We start from the raw sequence: 19012 nt of genomic DNA on the forward strand, positions 1-19012 counted from the left end.
GACAGTGCTGTTTCTTTTTCTGAACCATGACACATGCTAAGAGTTCTGCTGCTGCACTAAACCACTGGTAAAAAGCCCCTTATGCACCTCTCTTTGGGCCTATGGAATACTCAGGCAACTATAAATATCATCTTAAAAGTCTTCCATGGCTGGCAATGAATAAAGGGAGGCTCCACCAGGAGAAAATTTAGAGTGTCTGATAGGGAATGTGAAAATCTCTGTAATCTACCAGTGCTCACTGTTCTGTACTACACGGCTGCTAAGAGCCCTCTGTCATGTCCTATAGCCTATGCAGAAAAATATGCAAGTGAAAGCTTTGTCCTATAGACTATATAGAAAATAGGCAAGTGAAAGTTTTCCATATCATTTCCATTATATCTTCTCAGTTTAATTCTTCTGATAAAAGAACATGAAACATAAAACATATGACAGAACAACTTGCAGAGTTTTTACACGTGATTTAGGACTGTCTGATGACACAGGTTGACCTTTACTAAAAGTTAATGATTTTGCAGAAGAAAAATAGCTTTTTTTCTCAAAACTGAATGGTGAGCTATTTTCTGTCATTTCTTTCATTGTCTTCCTGCCTCCTTCATTTTTCCTGTGAGTCTATGTGAAGTAGTATGATCATACTAAATGACTAAACCGAATATAGTATGCTGTATTGCTAGACTAAAGCTTGCTGAACTGTACTCTGACAGATAAAGACAATATTGCTTTCTCTGTACGAGCTACTCCCTGATGTTTAAATCAGTCTCATTCTCGTTAGACATGAAGCCAGTCCAGTTGACAGAACTGTGTTTACGTGCATTGAAACGCTTGGGGGTGCTGCAGTCAAATTCTGTCATCTACCCATGAAAATCTGTACAGCTGTACGATGGCATGTTTCATATTGAGAATAAATGCAACATATCTGCTAAGACCAAACTGCAATAGCTTTACTGATATTGAGTGTCACTTTACTGCAGAATAAGACCCACTGAATCCAATGAGACTGGATTAAGGATTAATGCCGTACAGAGCAAAAATAGGACATGGATATTCTTGCTTCCTTGGCCATATATTTGAGACCATTTCAACTCCTCTTGAACTCATTAAGAATCTTTTCCCCTGCAGTCATCTAACCCTGACAAAAATAAACATATATAGAAAAAATTGAGGTATGTTTTCAACAGATTGTCCACTCACTGATGATGAGCTGCATTTTGTCACAGGGTCCCCAAAAGAGATAGCTAGGAGCCTCATCTAGGAAAAAAAAAAAAAAGATTCTGGTAAATAAGTTACTTTCTTTGAGCTGTCTTTTCTTTGAGCTGTCTTTGTACCATAGTTCACTTATTACTATTACTGTCAATCCTGGCTGAGCAGCTCCCAAGAGAAAACAAGTTAAGCAAGCTGGCCAGAAAGTAGGGGTTGAGCCAGTCTTTTGTTTGCCCCCTCTACCCCTCTAGTGAATCTGTGAAGCCCAAGTCACTATATTTCCCCTATTTTTTTCTTTTTCTCCATGTTATCTCCATGTTAAAACCTCTCCAGTATTCCCCAAAACAAGGGTTCTAATGAATTCAGAACTGAACTTTTAGAGGAACTTTTGAGAATCCTACCATCATAATTGAGTTTCCTTTACATCTTGCCTTTTTTGGTAATTAGAACATAATGAAGTTGGTCCATTCAGCACTGTCCAAACAAGCTGAGAAAAATGACACATGACTGCATCTCCTTCCACTAGTAGAAAGAGTATTTGTTCAGGCTGATAGTTAGCACTGATTCTGGGTTCATACGCTTTTGGTAGACAAGATCAAAATGACGACTGTTATTCTTACTTAGAAAAAAATTTTCCACCCGTCATGGATAATTCAACTGTTCAATTCTGTTAGTGATTTTATATTAAAGTCAGCTAATACTTAGTATGAGGGCAACAAAACTGCTACTTGTTCAGAGTTTATAGTTTAGATATATGACTTTCCTAACAGTTCAGTGGTAGACAGAGTCCTGAGAAATATCCCTGGCATCATTTATATAATATTGTGTGAAGTCACAGAGATTCTTGCTACTCCTTGCCATATGGAAAGCTCCAAAACCTGGGAAGGAAGGACAAAAGTTTTCTTATGAGGGCTGTGAGTGGTGGGAGTGAAAATACAGAGATAGATATGGGATTGGGTTTCTTGCCCCCCACCCCAAGCACAACTCCCCTTTGGAGACAGGTTAAGTTTCCAACAGAATATATGACCTGAATGTTGAGTTATTCAGACTTACATCAACTTTGCCTCTGTGCAGTAATATCAGAGAGAAAAGACTTGACTGACAATACAAGGCTAATTAATTTATAAAAGCAGTATTGATAAGACTGTGTTACTTGCCAGATTTTGTAAAAGACAGGAGAGTGGCAAAAAAAATCACATACCTCCCAATGACTCGGAACTTTTCAGTTTGTATTTTGCCACTATTAACAGTCGTTGGGATGCACTAGGTTTGAAGGACCATGATGATGGTATAAGTAGAAGTGATGATGCAAATGTAAAATAGAGAAGGATTTGCGCCCAAAAGTTGGGTTTTCTTCTATGAAGGAAATATGTAAACTGATATGACAGTCATAAGCCATACATTAGAAAGTAGAATAGTGTAATATTTTTCTCACTATCTGCCTAAATGCCACTGTACAAGCTAAATACTGTGAAGAACCAACCATATTTTTCTTTCTGAAGAACTATCTGCAGAAAAAGACCAGGAGCTGTTCTAAGCTTGCCACTTGTACCTTGTGTCATAACCTGTATGTGAGAGACTCCGCAGACAATTTAAAGGCCATTTTAGAAAAATGAAAAAGAAAAGAAGACAGCCTAACAAAGTCTTAAATTTCAAGAACAGAGAGAACAGTGATCCTGGATGAATCACTGAGCCTGTTACGTATATGATATATTGCCATTAGTGCCAATGAATAGGATAAATCTCATTTGCACCTTCTCTCTCCCCTATGGCTATGGCTAATTTATCCTCTTCCCCTAAACACTGCTCTGACAAAACATAAAATTAAACAGCTGTGCATGCCAGAGTTTCATGTACTGTGTAAGGGTTGCTGCTGAGCTTTGCATATTCCATGACTTGTTCTGGTTTCATTATTTAGAGTGGGTGAAGAGGGTGATCCATTAGAGGAAGAGAAACTGCTCCCCACCATTACTTAGACATTAGTCATTTTTATCACGTAGTGATATTAATATCATTTGTGCAGCGAAAGATCACGGCCAGCTGCACAAATGCACCTTGCTTTAGACAGTACTTGAACTTACTCATCAAAGACTTTTCTCATGTGATGGCCAGAAAGGTAGGATAGAGACAGACTCTATCTGTTGCTGCCTTTTCTGCAACTTGTCCTGTAATATATCTTCTTCTGTTCTCTCCCAGCGTGGTCATTATCAGAGACTCTCTCCTGTGAGGTACAGAGGCAATGCCCTGCTGACCTAACTTAATGTGTTGGGAGGTTTCACTCCTGTCAGTGAAGGGGAAAGGCTCAGGTTGGACTGGATGGATCCAGCAGGTCAAATACTGGCTGCATGGTTGGTGTCACAGGCCTTGGTTTCTACAAGCATGGGAGCCTCTTTGAGGAACAAGGACTGCTGAGCAAGGATTGGATCCATCTGACAAAGTGAAGCAAGAGAGTGTTTGTCAACAAGGTCACTAACATTGTGAGGTGGACTATAAGCTACGTGTGTTGGTGAAGGGTTGTCATACTTTGACGAGAAGTGAAGGCATGGTAGGCAGTGAGAAAATGTCTGGGGGACAACTCAGTGCAGAAGACTCTCACACTCCCCTTATGAAACCAGCATGATGGGGGATCCATCTCAAGTTCCTGTACATAATTCATGTAGCATAGGAAACAAGGAATTAGAAGTCTGTGCACAGCTGCAGATTTTCAACCTCATTGGAATTACAGAGACATGGTGTGATAGTTCACAACTGGAGTGCTGCAATGAAAGGATGAAGGCTTTTCAGGAAAAAAAAATAAATAAGGAAAAGGTGAGGAACAAGAGTTGCACTTTATGCAAAGCAATACTTGGAAGGTGTGGATCTTTGCCTTGATGCAGGGTGATGAACCACTGAGATCTTGCAGGCAAGGACCTGAAGATAGATCAACATGGGTTATGTTGCAGCAGGCATCTGCTACAAACAGTCTGTCAAGAAGTATCTGAAGCCTTTAGACAGCTGGGAGAAGCCTCATGATTACAGATCCTGGTACCCATGGGGGACTTCAGACACCCCAGTAATTGCTGGGAGGGAAATATGGCTGGGTGCAGGCAATACAGGAGATGTGTGGTTTGCGCTAGACAGTTTCTTGATGTAAGTGATCAGTGATCCCAAAAGGGGAGATGTTCTGCTGGACCTGTTGCTCACATACAGGGAAGATCTAGTTAAAGATGTGAAGGTTGAGGGCAGCCTTGGCTGAAGCAACCATGAGGTTGTGAAACTTAAAATCCTGAGAAAAGTGAGTGATGCAGAAAGAATAATCACCACTCTGGACTTCAGGAGAATAGATTTCAGGTATCTAGTCTGCAAGGTCCAATAGGAAACTGCTGGGCAAAGGGGCCCAGCACAGCTGGGGGATCTCCAAACACAATCTCCTCAGAGCACAAGTAGTCCGTTCCAACATGCAGGAAGTCAAAGAAGTATGGCAGAAAGTGAGTGTTAATGAACAGTGGGAAGCTCTTGACTGAGCTCAAAAATGAAATGGAAGTACACAGATGGTGAAAGCAGAGGTAGCCTACCCAGGAGGAATATAGAGACATTACCCAAATGCACATGGATGGAGTTACTTTTTAATGGCTTAGTTAAAGACTTAGATGATGGGATACTGTGCACTCTCACCAAGTTGGTGGATGATACCAAATTGGAGGGAATGATCAATAGACTAGAGGGCAGCGCTGCTATTCAGAGGGATTTTAAGGGAGAAATGGATCAACAGGAACCTCACGAAATTCAGTGAAGACAAATGCAAAGTCCGGCATCGGTGATGGAATAACCCCATGCAAGAGTTCAATCTGTGGGGTAGAAAGCAGCTTTGCAGAAGAGGACCTGGAGGTTTTAGTGGACAACAAGTTGAACAGGAGTCAACAGTGCACCCTCGTAGCAAAGGCGGCTGACTGCAGACTGTGTTGTACTGGCAAGACTACCCAGCAGATCAGGAGAAGTTTTCTTTACGTCTGTTTGACACTTGTGAAACTTCATCTGGAGTACTGTGTCCAGTTTTGGGCACAGTATGAGAAAGGCACTTACATATTGGAATGAGTCCTGCAAAGGGCTATGAGGATGACTAAGGGGTTGGAGCACATGACATATGAGAACAGGCTGAGAAATGGGTTTGTTCAGCCTTAAGGGTTTAGCTAAAGGGAGATCCTATTGCTGTTTACAGCTACTTAATTGGGTGTAGAGAAGACAGATCTGGACTTTTTTCAGAGGCTCACAGTGAAAGGGAGAGAGGCAACAGACATAAGCTGGAAATTCCATCTAAGTATAAGGAAAGACATGCTACCATGATGGTGGTCAAACCAGTAGTTTCGAATCTTCATATCATCTGACATGTTAGAAAGCCTAGCTACTTTTTTAACAAGTAAAGCTCACAGTGGAGTAAGTTAAAGGCCAGATTTTAAACTATTGCTATTACTTTAAGGCAAAAAAGACACTAATTTAGCATTGAGTTTTCTCTTTTAGTGAGCCCACACCTTAATCTCCTAAAATCTTTTGTATTCACTAAGTCTTCATGGCCCAGACACTCAATGTTCCAGACAGGAGAATTCAATGGCAGTCTTCAGAGAGGAAGTTTATTAATGCACTCTGCAGCTTGAAACAAAAAAGAGCAAAAACTGATGTTCTGTTCTCAGAGTCTCATTATGTTGCCTCCATATCATTTCCATTTCTTGTTGGTCTATCGCTGGAGACAGTTCTTCTAGAAACATATAGTAGTGCTATTATGCATAATAGTCCAATTTCCAGCAGTTTAAGATCTCAGATGTTCTGCAGGAAACAAGATATTATTCACCACATAGAACAGGAAAATATTCATAGTAGCAGTAGAATTTTAAGATTCTCGAACTGTAACTTTTTTCCTGACAGTATGAATGAGTACATGTATTTCCTTTAAAATCTTTTACAACTGATAGAAAGATGTCATCTTCCTGAAAGACCCTCAGGGTCTGGTCAAAACAAAGTTCAAAGAGTGTTTTTGACTCAGCTGATTGACTTTAAGTACTCATGTATCCTATAAAATCTTATTAAAACCAGTCTTTCACACTGACCTTGTAAATCCATATGAATGTACATATTTTTCCTCACAGTAGTTCACAATTATGTGACTGTCTTTATCATGTGACTGCATCCCAAAATTTCACTGTAAATCATGTATTTTTAGCCAAATAGAGTGTAACACTTTGAAATTAAAAGAATCAGGCAAATACAAATAAAAGCAATAAAAAAAGACCCTTTAAGGGTCTTGGTATGAAATTAATCTAGTTATTTTACTTTTTTCTTCTAAAAATATATGTCATACAATTAAGCATTTTGATATAGCATGTTGTTACAAAACACTTTTTAAGTTATATATCTGCTTTTGTTATTTATATTAAAGAATCCTAAAATTGGACAGAATTTTTAGAACATATGTCATTGACTGAACTTTTCCTTTGTAGAAACCTTTGTCTTTTTAAAGGTACCAAGATTAGGCCATGTGAGAATTTAAGGTTGTCTCCTTAATTTATAACAAATATCAATTGTATTATAAGAAGCATAATTTTCATCTATGACTCCCATGACATATGGCACTGGGTTAGCATGAATGCTAGCACTCACAGGATTGAAGTGATTTTATGTCATATACTTGTCATCTCATCACAACTAATATAAGAATATTTTATGGCAGTTTATGGCAGTTACTGAGTTCACCACAGACGTACCTGTATATTCATTTCTACTATAATATAGCACAGTTACATTCCTAGTGTTTGGACATGTGAAGCTGGACTAACATTTGAGGAATCTATAATGTTATCAGAGATGCATTTTTTTTCATGTACACCTTACCACTACCAGTTTAAGAAGCAAGTCAGAGAGAATCCTTCATCCCCATTATAAGATGTTACTATGGCAAGTCAGTTTCCTGCAAGAGAAAATATGTAGAGGGAATTCTCAATAAGGGACTGTTACTGACTGCTGAGTTTTCGAAGTATATTACCTCTTCCGCTGGCTGTAGGTCTCACAAACAAGTGAGATGGCTCTGCAGTGATATTATCCTAAAGAATTTTCAGACACAAGTGAATATCCTTGCTTTTTTAACCTCTTTGTTTTATTTCAAACTTCATGAGAACTGAGAATTCAAAGTTATTTGGGTTGCAAAATTAAAAAGCCTTTCAATGAGAAACACTGACATACACTAAACACTGGTGTTTCCATAGCCTATCTTGCTTTAATAAAGGAATGAGTTTCCATAGCAACAGTTCAGTTCTGTTGTATTTAGATGACTGGAAGTATTGACATATCTGAGTTTTCCAGGGAAAAAAATTGTTAACTAGCAAAAGCAAATTTCCGTGGATACTTATATTTATACTAAAAATAGTCTTATAATTCTTGAAGATTTCCTTAAAATTGCCATTTGCATGATAGGATAAATGGATTAAAAATATGGAATTGACCCTGCTCAAACAATGTTGGGGCATTCCTTCCAGCTGATGCCTGATTCAAGAGGGCCAAGCAACCTTTTACCTTGAGTTTGGGAGAGGTCTACATAAGAGCCAGGCCTAAAGCACAGCTCTTGGGGACTAACTATAGCTTGCTGGGCTTTGAATTTTTGGATGTTTTCCAGCCCTCAGACTATTACCCCCTGCAGTCTTGCATGTGAGCACCAACCATACTGAAAGAGGACTTTCCAGGGGAAACCTCAAAAGTATCGAACATGACTACATGGCTTTGGGGGTAATGCTCAAGGGCATGGACAAGGGTCAATGGTCAAGGACACCCAGGTGGTGTATGCTTGCCAGTGAGGGAAGGGGCCTGAAGAGAACTGAATGGATCCAGTGGGTCAAACAATTGCTTGCATAGATGGTGTTGACAACAGGGTTTTGGTTCCTATGACCGTGGGACCCTCTTCAAGGACTGACAACTCCGTGGTAGAGATGGGATCCACCTGACAAAATGGGGCAGAAGTGTCTTTGCCAACACTTTGGCCAAAGATTTTACTTTGGCCAACCAAAGTAAAACTACTTTTGCCAAAGTAAAACTACAAATATATATGGGTATAGAGACTCACAACCCTAAAGGTCAAAGGTTTTTTCTCCCCCAAATTAAGGCTATACTATATGTGCATCTATTGAGTGAATCACAGTGGTAGTCACAACCTCAGTTATGAGTAAGTGCTCTGTCTTTGGAGCTATACTGGCAGTATTGTCCTCTAGGCCTTATACAATAGAAAAAATATATCCATAGGATTTTGTCGTTTTAAATAATCTTGTTGTTGTTGTTGCTTTCTTGTGATAACTAAACAACTGTTCTGTTGGACTAGAGAATAAAATAAGGCTTAATAATTTTTAATTATTAATCTACTGGTAAATGCTATAGTCCAATGCTTTCTTCGAAATATAAAATCATATTCATTCTGATCTAAGTATGTACCATTTGAATCAATTATGCATTTTAGTCAGCTTGCAGTCTGGGGGTAATTTAGATCTGTACTGTTCAGAATAAAGATGTTCCTGAACAAATTACCCATTACTAGAGTACTGCAGGTACATCTCAGGGCCTAAATAGACTGAAAATGTCACTTTATGATAAAACAAAGTTATGAATTGTCATTAAGAGTTTTTAACCAGGTACTTTTATTTTGAACACAATTTTTCTCTTCCTATTTTTGTTACAATTTTTATGTCTTATATTTTTATATAATACATTACACTCAGTTTGTTACAGGGAAAAAGTAAACACCCCAATTAGTGCTAAAAATTTATTACTAACTAAAGTTTAGAGAGGTCAGGCAGTAGTCACTTGACTTTTAACAACTGTTAAAACAAGCTAAAACCAGCTCAGGCCGAGGCAAACCCATACAAATCTTCATATCCTGCACTGTCTGGTCAATATAGTAAGAGTAAATCTTTTTGATGGTAAGAGTAAAAATCATATTTACTGGGCTACAGTTAATACAGTCTACAAAATCATTGACAAAGTTTAAGAGCAGTAAGTCATTCGAGACCATAAAAATAGCTTTTCCACGGTACTGCTCTACTTTATGTTTCAAACTGGATCCCTAGCAGCTCTGTCCCATCTTTTCATGCGTTTCTCTTATCTGTTCTGCCTTTTGAAGTAAAGAGTTCCTTTTGTCATTCTCATACATTTATGGATATGGCTCATATCCAAGGAATTCTTGGATTCCCTTGCCTTTACCACAGATTGTATAACAAAGTGTTTCCTCAAAAGATAACAACTTCATAGACTGATTTTTTTTTTTTTGAAGGAGCTCATTGATATGGGATTAAGACAGCTCAGTGGCCAAGGAGCTGTGGCGGACAGATGAATGAATTTTTTGCCTTAAACATTTCTTGGTGCATGGAGTGCAGGCAGGCCATAACTCCAAACAAGCCATCTGTCCCTGACGGAAACAGGACTGAGCTGCTGCGACCCCCGAGATGGTCTCCCTGCAACCACCCGGAACACACCGAGCCTGCACTGAACGAGACCACAATCGGGCAGAGACTTTGGGATCCGTTTTTAGCACAACTTCTATAAAACTTGCTTGGCATGAGTGGCTAAATTTGCTGAAGCCTTAGGCCGCACTCCCTGGTTTGGTGAGAAAGGGCCCCAGAGCTGGTGCAGGTGGGAACGATAAGGGAGTTACCAGCAATTTGCATTCCTGTGCACTGCTGAAACAGTGCTAATTGCTGGAGTTACCACCTCTTTGTCAAGACCTTGAGAGATGATGGTGGGACCCAAGGAAGGAAGACACACCTGTCTGCAGAAACTGCAACAGAAAAGATAAGGGAGAAAAGAAACAGCCTGCCTAGGAACAACGATGAGATCCAATAAGGAGCAGGAGACCCCAGACTCAAAAATTACTATTGGTCTGAACTACCACGTGGGGGGGTGGGAAACTTAATTTGAAAAAGCTATAATTGCCCAGGGATCTCTTTGTTCAGGGTCCCTCTTTGGAGGTACCCAGCTCGAGCTGTAACCACTGCACGCGTGTCATTCCGAGCTAACCTAGGGTCGGACCCAACTCGAGTTGTAATTACTGCACGCGCACCACCAAAACTTACACCCAGGGTGAAGTGGACCCACCTACCACCAGACGGGAGCCCCCCCACTGCCGAGACTCCCAAAGGAAGAGGACCAACAGGACGCCGCTGGATCCACGGGTGGTGATATCTTTCTCTCTCTCTCTCTCTCTTTCTCCCTCTCTTTTGTTGAATGTTGGTAAGATCTGTTTTTGTCTAGCTAGTTGCAGTATTCGCCATTGAATTATCCTATTTGACCACATGCCTTATCTTTGTGTTAATAAATCTTAAAACCGGTTGGCTGGTGTCGTTTCACCTTAATTCAGTCCAAGGGCATCACGAACTTGGTCGTTTGGCCCCAAGGGGAGGGAGGTCGTCCTGAATGACTCCTTTCGGGCCGCGACAGGAGCTTTCTTGCCTCTAAGGCTGCAGTTATGCTGTCTGCTGTAGGGGTCGGAGACATGCAAATCTGTAGCTGTCATTAGGTCCCAATGTGGCTATATGAAATTCAGAACAACTTAGCGCAACTGTCAGGCTTTCATATGAGAGCTTGATGAAGTCAGCACATTTTATCATTAAAAGCCAGTGTCTGTTATTGGAGCTTTTACTATTTACTTATTATTTATTATTATTTATTTTATTATTTATTACTGATAACCGTGGTGGGGAGGAATTTTTTTTTTTTTTTTTTTTTTTTCTAATTCCGACTGAGTAAACACTTCCCCATGACTTTCTTTTTCACCAGCCTTTACCATGCAAATAAATGAGCAGGAAATGGGGTTGAGAATCATTTTTTGCATGACACAGAGGACAAGGGAGGACTGAGTAGACTGGGCTTTCTCTCCTGGTTCTTCTCTGGCTTGCTTATTTAATTGCTCAAGAAATTTGAGCTCCCTTTTATTTTCCCAATGGGTAAAAATGGCAGTAAGAATGACTTTTTTAAAAGGGCTGTTCAGATTTACAAATGAAAAGCACCATATAGTTTGGATATTATTATTATTGTTATTATTATTTTTATTATTCACTACAACTGCTCCTCACAAGTTATGTTTTTTCAACAGCTCTTTTTAAAGATTTTTCTTCATGCTTACTTAATCTTTTACGCTGTTGAAAGATACTGTGTTGGCAATCAAGTAAGTAGACCTGGTAGGAGAAAGCAAATTTATCTGAGAAGCTATTTCACTGAGTTTCATTGTATTCTAACGTGCAGCAATAAAAACTTGGTTTAAACGAGCTGATACTTCTGTAAAGTATGATAGTTACTAAAGCAAATTGTTGTGAATGTATATAATCTTACATCAACTAAATAAAAGTTTTATAGTTATAGAGTCATCATTAATGACAATGCAAGGCATCATTAATACCAGCACATGGAAATTGTAGCATAAAAGTAATTCTCGCAAATGGTTGCATTACACATGTTATGCATGGTTAGTGTGGGATAGTACAGTTGATTTTTACTGGGACTGAGGATCTCTGAATTAGGTAAGAAGAGTAGCTAATAGCTATGTAATTTATAATTTACATTTTCAAATAATATGAAAGTAAAATTTGTAACTGTTTCTATACCTGCGTGAAAAAAACGTTTTATAGTAAAACCCCATAGTTTTCTGAAGATCAATGGGAACTGCAAGTAATATCCTCGTTTAAATCCTGCAGAATGCTTAGAAACATCGCATACACAATGTAGCCAAAACACTTATTCTCTCTCATTTTAATTATTGTCTCTCCGCTCTGTTAATATGGATGCAATTACTTATGACATTTGACATGACACGGCCACCAGGAAAGGCCTCCTTAAGTTCATTTTATTTAAATATTCTCCCTGGATATCCTGCTGGCCATTCAAGTGCCAGCAGAGCTCATGCAGGAAATGACCAAGGCAAAGAAAGAGAGTTCTACAACTCTGTTTGTAGTGCTGCTTTGTAGGCAGGTGACTTCTTTAAGACTTCTCTTAAACTAATGCTTGGGCTTTATTAAAGATACCTGGCAACACTGTATGTCTTTCTCCAGATTCCTGCCCACCTCCAAACTAGTTACTGGGGTTAAAGTTTCAGTACCTAGTCTTGGGAGTTACGCAGTCAGTATGATTCTCAGCTTTCCTAAGACAAGAAAATGAGCATTTTAAAGCTTTTTTTAAGCTTTGATTTGTTAGGGTAACTGAAACCTCTGGTACCACTAAACTAGAATCTGGCCCTGCTCTGTGCACAGTCTCAAACATTAAAAATTTATTTCCACAAATGATCACTCAAATAAGCAGATCACACAGTTCAAAGTTTGAGAGTAAAGGTAAGTGCGCATAGAAAAGGGTGCAGCCTTGGACCTGGAATAGATCAAGACTACCATCCTTTTTATATGCTCTTCCAAAAGGGAAGCACTTCACCTACCATACCTTAAGTGGACCAACTCACCTAGTAAATCTTACTTGAGTATCATTTCTAGTAGCTCAGAGTGAACACTTATTGGGAGGGATGGGGACTGCTGATACCTCTCAGAACTGTTTTTTTACATTGTCAGGAGGATCAGAAAGATATTGATGTATCAAATTATACCTGCAGTATATTTAGACATATTCTTAGCCACCCACATAATTTTGATTCAGAGAGATGATATGTAGTAAATTCTGTCTCAAAGTGTAATGTCAACTGAAAAACTGAAGAAGGAGATACACTGCAGCCTTACAATGTGGCATGTGCAGAGGTAATGCCGTCCCTATCCAAATCTAAAGGTGTTCCACACTGCCATCCCATTAGCTAAGAAACCTGCAGTACCATCGTGTCATGTCCATGTATGATACTGTGTGTAAATGGAAGGTAACAATGTAAATCTAGATTTTTTAAAATAGTATGAATTCTATTTTCAATGGAAAATATATTTTGACAACATTTATTTAACTTTTAAATTGTACAGTCTTTTTTGGACTGAAATTCAGCACATTCAAATATTAATCAAGTGGATTTGTATACAAAAGGAAATCTAGTCTAGTCTTTCATCACATTGCTAAGCCAATCTTTAAGAATAAGTCTTAATAGCTCTTATCTAATAAAGCTTTTTAAAAGATCCATCAACCGAGGTGTCAGAATATTTCTAAAAACATAACTGCAAAGATTGCATGATATGTTCCAGCTGTGCCAGTCCTGAAGTATTTGGGTTTGCAAAGCCTTTGAGACTACCACTACTACCTTCTTTCTCAGCATAATCTGCCAGCTACCAAAGTTTGGATGAGATTCTGAGTAGTAATACAAAAACTGGAAAGGGAACACACATCTTAAAAGACAGCTTACCTCTTTAGAGAATAGTTAGTTATTACATGATTTTATATCCTTCTTCAGTTGAAATTGTGACTATCTAACATGAATCTGATATAGCAAACAGACTGTTTTTGTGTTTTATAGTGTGATTTCCTCATGATTTAATTTTATTTTGGTTTTTTTTAAGAATAGAAGTAAGAAGACAGTGAGTAGTATTCCAGTATTCAAAATCTTGAATATGAACTCAAGATGCATATCTGAGCTCTTGAGAGCAGAGTGAATCCTTCTTGTGTTCCAGCAGTCTAGCAGGGAAAGGGGAAAGTGTGAAGCGATTTTTTCCAGGGAAAGATTTTTTTTTTCCTAGTGACAGTAATACATTCAAGCCCAATTGGCAAATTTGCTTAATATATGTGAATCAGTATGCTTGATCAAATACAAAGCTCATCTACTCCCTATATTTTGCTGTCGGTGAGAGATCAATACAAGATGCTTCAGAAGAAAAGAGAGCTGAAAAGTTATTACAGAATCATAGTGGCCTACCATCTCAATGTGGTCTCGAGAAGTTATAGCACAGTTTGAGGTTTGAGGCATAAGATTGAACATCTTTTCCAAATTTTTCTGTTTGTTCAGAGTAGAAAAAGTATTGCTTTCCTCTTTCTTTCTTTCTCTCTTTCTTTCTTTTTTTTTTTCCAGTTCTAGACTGTTTTACAGGGAAACGTAATTAAAGTTCATCTATTTCTATTGCCGATATCGATTCTGGAGTTTATTTATGAAGGACTTGCATATGAAAACAGAGACCAATCTGTCTGAAGATCCTTACCTTCAGATGTAAATTGACAGATTCCACTGGATCTAAAAAAATAGAATGAACCTCTCTTTTACTGGTACCTGTTGTTACTTTTAATCAATAGCCAAATGATCAGATCTTACAGGTGTTACCTGCACCCTGATAATGCCTAGAGCTTTATATAAAGTTTTTAAAACAGTTTGTTTCATTTGGAAGGTGGGAGGTAGAGGGAGTAAGAGAAGGAAGAATATATGCTGACTGGTTATATAGCTTACTGGCAAATATAACAAGTTGGTCAATCAGTTTAAATTTCCTACCTCCTTCCCTGTCGTTGGCTCCAGCTAGTGCTCTCCTCCCAGCTCCATTCTACTAATTAATGGACAATGGACTTTATTAACCAGGACCCGTGACAGGGAATCTATGCCATGTAAGCATAAAGAAACTTGGATATACCTAATTTAGTCTCCTTAGAAGTCAGTCCAGTTTGGGTAGTCTTCAGTTCTAGCTAAAGTCAGTGTAATTGCTGAAGTGATCCTTTAAAATTGTATGTTATTAAAAAGTGATCAAATTTGGATTAAAAGTCATAAGATTTAGGGCACATTCTTTGCCTCCTATTTTTTGAACCATCCAGGTTCATGTTTTGAAATATTTCATTGAACTATTAAGTATCTTTTAATTATGAGAGGCCTCAAACAGGAGCCGATTTCAAAATTACTAACAAGAGCTGGTTCTTGATGCAATGTGTGGTTAGGCTGTGGATGCTGAAAGTTTCCATGGGGACAAAGGAAGGCTGGACAAATTCATGAAAGGCATATCTGTTAAGAGTTACTAACAACATGAAAGTCTCCTGGCTCATCATTTGATGAACTGAAAAAGGGGAGAAGCTGAGAAAATAGCAGGGGAAATTACTATACTCCCTACCCCCACTTGCTCTTTTACCTTCTCTATAGATCTGCTTATTTATGCTCTTGGACATTGGATACTGACCTAAATGATACTTTGATCATCTTTCTCTTTGTCAAATCTGTATCTCTTTCTATCTAGGTCTGTGAGACAGAGGAAGTGAGTAAGCAAATATGAAACCAGAACATCTCACGTGAAGACCTGACCCCAGGAGATGGAAAATTAAGACACAAAATATCATGAGATGTAATTTAATTCTGGTCTCTGACAACTATCAACATATGCTTCAGTGCACATTTGTGACCTAATTGGCAATTACTAGAGAAGATCTTTAAACAAACTAAAAATAGATAGAGTGACACAGGAAAAAAAGTCCCCTAATCAAGCCAACATGCAGAAAACCAGAGAACTAATCAAACACATTTTAAAGCTTGCAAAAACAAAAGCTCTTTTGCAGGTCTGGGGTGATTTATTTTCTAATCAATCCAATTTCCTCCTAGTCTAAAACAACTGCATAAGATTGTATAAGATGAGATACAAATACATAAAACTGTGCTTTGTTTTGCTAAGGCTACAAGTCTGACCATGATGCTACCACTAGGATCTTTTCACAAGAAATTTAAAATAAAATATTTAAAATAAAAAGTGGTATGATTATTATCAATCGTTGTGATGAACTAAAATTAATCCTGTTATTAAGGTTACAAAATTAAACTGATTATGCAAAATAAAAGTATTTCATGTGGTGGCTGAGATCGTTCTAGCAGAGAAGAACAGCATGCTATTAAATTGGGCTTATATAGTATATATTTGTGTATAAAGTATTCTAAATAGGATTATGGTTGAAATAATAACATATTAAGTTCAGGAGCTAAAAGATTGAAATATTTTCTGTCTGTTATATAGGTCTGTAGTGTCTTCAGTAACAAAAACAATAACATTTGTACTTCCTGAATAATTTCAAAGGGGAAAGTTCATGCACACATGAAAAGCTGTTTGGCAAGTGAAGGGACATACCTAAATAAACTTATAATACTGGTGAGCTGCATATAAAGCCTGAGCAAAAGCTGAAGGAAATAATGGAAATTATTTCACTGACGCCTGTATGCTTTATGTCTGGTTCAGAGAGGAGCAGAATAGAACTGGAAGACCACATGGTAAAAGAATAGCCAGTCACATACTAACCTTTAATTCTGTTCCACTTGTTCACCAAATGAGCCCTACTCTCTCTGAACACAATAATTGTCCACAATTAGTCACAGAGAGAATAGTTAACAAATGGATGCACAGATTACAGAAAACTGAGGAAAGAGAGCAGAGAATGTATGGGCTATGGTGAACAGTAGCAGATGATCTTTTCCAAGGAGACCAGGATGATGTTAAGAAGAGTAATATTTTTGAGGTCCCATGCAAAAAAATTGGTTCAAGTTTATTTATTCTTCAGTATGAACTTGAGTTTATACTTTTCCTCTTAAGGATAATCATTACTAGAATTTTTCCATTGAAGAATAAGAAATACAGAGCACATTCAGATTTTGGGCTCCCTTTCAACATTTTCCTTTTAGAATGGGGAGACAGGGACTCAAAAATATTTGAAGCTACAGTTTTCATAATTCAGTCATATTAATGCAGCACAGAAATGATAACTTACCATTTGATGGTGACTCTTCTGGAGAGGCCGTTGTTCACAAAAAGAGGGAGGTTAGCTGAGTATCTTCAGAAATTAATAGTTCTTAAAAAAACAATCTGTGCCATTAGATTATTGTATAAAGAATACAGCAGAGATATTATTGTTCATCATTACATGAAAGATTCATATTAGGCATGAGACAGAGCTCACCGGAAGAGAAGACCAGGTGCAAAGAAATGAGAAAATTACTTTGAGACTGACAAATAAATGCCAATGTAAAGCTGTGCCATGAATATAAAAGAAAAATGGTGTGTTGCCTGAACTTTGGAACACAACAGTTTCTGTTAGGAGGGAATAAAAATACCCTGTGACTGAATTTATATTCAACAAGAAGAGTGTGCTGACAACAAAAGGGGAAAACGAAGGATAGGTGCTCAGATTAGTGATCATTGACTTTAGCTGAACTGTAACTGCAGGAATACAATGATCTTCCAAGGACCCACAGGAAAATTGAGCTTTATCCAGATTGATAATCCACAAACTGACAACAGCTGGGCCAAATAATTTTTCATTAGCACTACTCTCACCCTTTTGAATCTGCAGAGCACAGTTCAGTTAAGGTCCCAAGGCTGTGTTTCAAGCTTCATTTCCTTTCTGAAGGTGGCAGCTACTCCACCTGAAGCTGCTTGCCTCCTCTGCTTGGCACCTTCCCTTTGCACATGGGCAGAATTCCTTTGTCCTCTTCCAAAGACGATCCCAGAGATATCTTTGTGGTGAGGAAGACTGCTCTCAGGTGACAGCCAGCTCTCTGCTGTCTACCTCAGCATGAGCAAACAGTCAAAAAACCTCCACGCTCCCAATCACTTTCCCACAATGCAAGGACTGTCAGATTCAGAGTGTGCTTTCCCAAGAAGAATAAGGGAGACAGATCCCTTGTGATGTTAGAAACCTCACCCATTTTTTAAATAAAATATTTTTTACCTCAAATGCTTGCTCTTTGCAGCCCTGTGAAGACAGTTAGAGCATCTCAAGCAGAATGGAGTCTATTTGTCCCAACATTTACATGCTGCCCCTATGGATCTGGCATTTCTGCCCTCTTTTTCTCCCTTTTAAGAAAGGGAGCTAAGGCATGCTTCCTCTGTCGAGATACACTTACACAGTTCCACTTATTTTATTTTACTTTTAACCTTCTAATTATTTTCAACAGGTTTGATGTAAGTGTAATATGCAGGGCATCAAAAGTCTAAGGGGAAACAATTTAACTCAGATCTCTCCTGTTGGAGTGACTGAGAGACTGAATCAAATGATAAAGAAAGTAAACAAAGAGATGTATTTTGAGGAAACCTGAATATTGACAAGTGTATTAAATAGGATTAAAAGAGAATTTGCAGCTTTGAAAGACTGTCATGTATAGGTACAGAAGATTTCAAACCATCAGAGATATGGTAAAGAACACAGTAAGATAACTCCTACTAGAAAGAACAAAGAAAGAATGGTTTGATGAAGACAGTAAAAAAGCAAGTAGTGAGTGTCATGAACAACAGAGCACCGGGTTTTTACAATGCTAATAATTAAAGCATTAATTGTTTAAAAGAAGGTGGCAAAAACTTTACAAAGAGTTTGATGCATGGAAGTTTGAAAAGAATTCCAAAGGAGCACAAGGCATTCATAAGCCCCCAAAGGGGAAAATATCTTGATACCTCCATCACCCATGCAAAATTTACGTATTTTATTTTTGAGCAAGCACAAATACCTTGCAAAGATAGGAAGGTAGCAAAAGATGGGGTTTAGGAAAATAGATCTGATATATGTTAAACAATTTCAATTAATCAGCTACAGGAGAAAAGACAGATAGTTATTAAGGTTTTTTATGGATTTTAGGAAAAGCATATGATATTAAATTGGAAGATGGCCTAAAGCTTCAAAGACCAACTTTAAAATTATGAACTTATAGTCCCAACTGTTCGTACTGCAAAAAATAAAACCCAAAAATGTTGGAAAGTGTCTCTTGGAAGGCCAAGCCTATGGCCTTGATTTTGTTTGATTTTGTAGTTGACAAAACTGGTGATACAAAAATATTGTTGAGAAGGATGTAAAAGCCCTGCATGCAAAGTGGTGAATTAAAAAATGTGACCTTGAAAAAAATAATTGAAAGCAATTTCAGAGAACAACCAAAAAGATCTCTAATATTTCTTCAGGTAATAAA

Source organism: Dromaius novaehollandiae, chromosome 8, assembly GCF_036370855.1.
Source record: "Dromaius novaehollandiae isolate bDroNov1 chromosome 8, bDroNov1.hap1, whole genome shotgun sequence".
NCBI lineage: Eukaryota > Metazoa > Chordata > Aves > Casuariiformes > Dromaiidae > Dromaius > Dromaius novaehollandiae.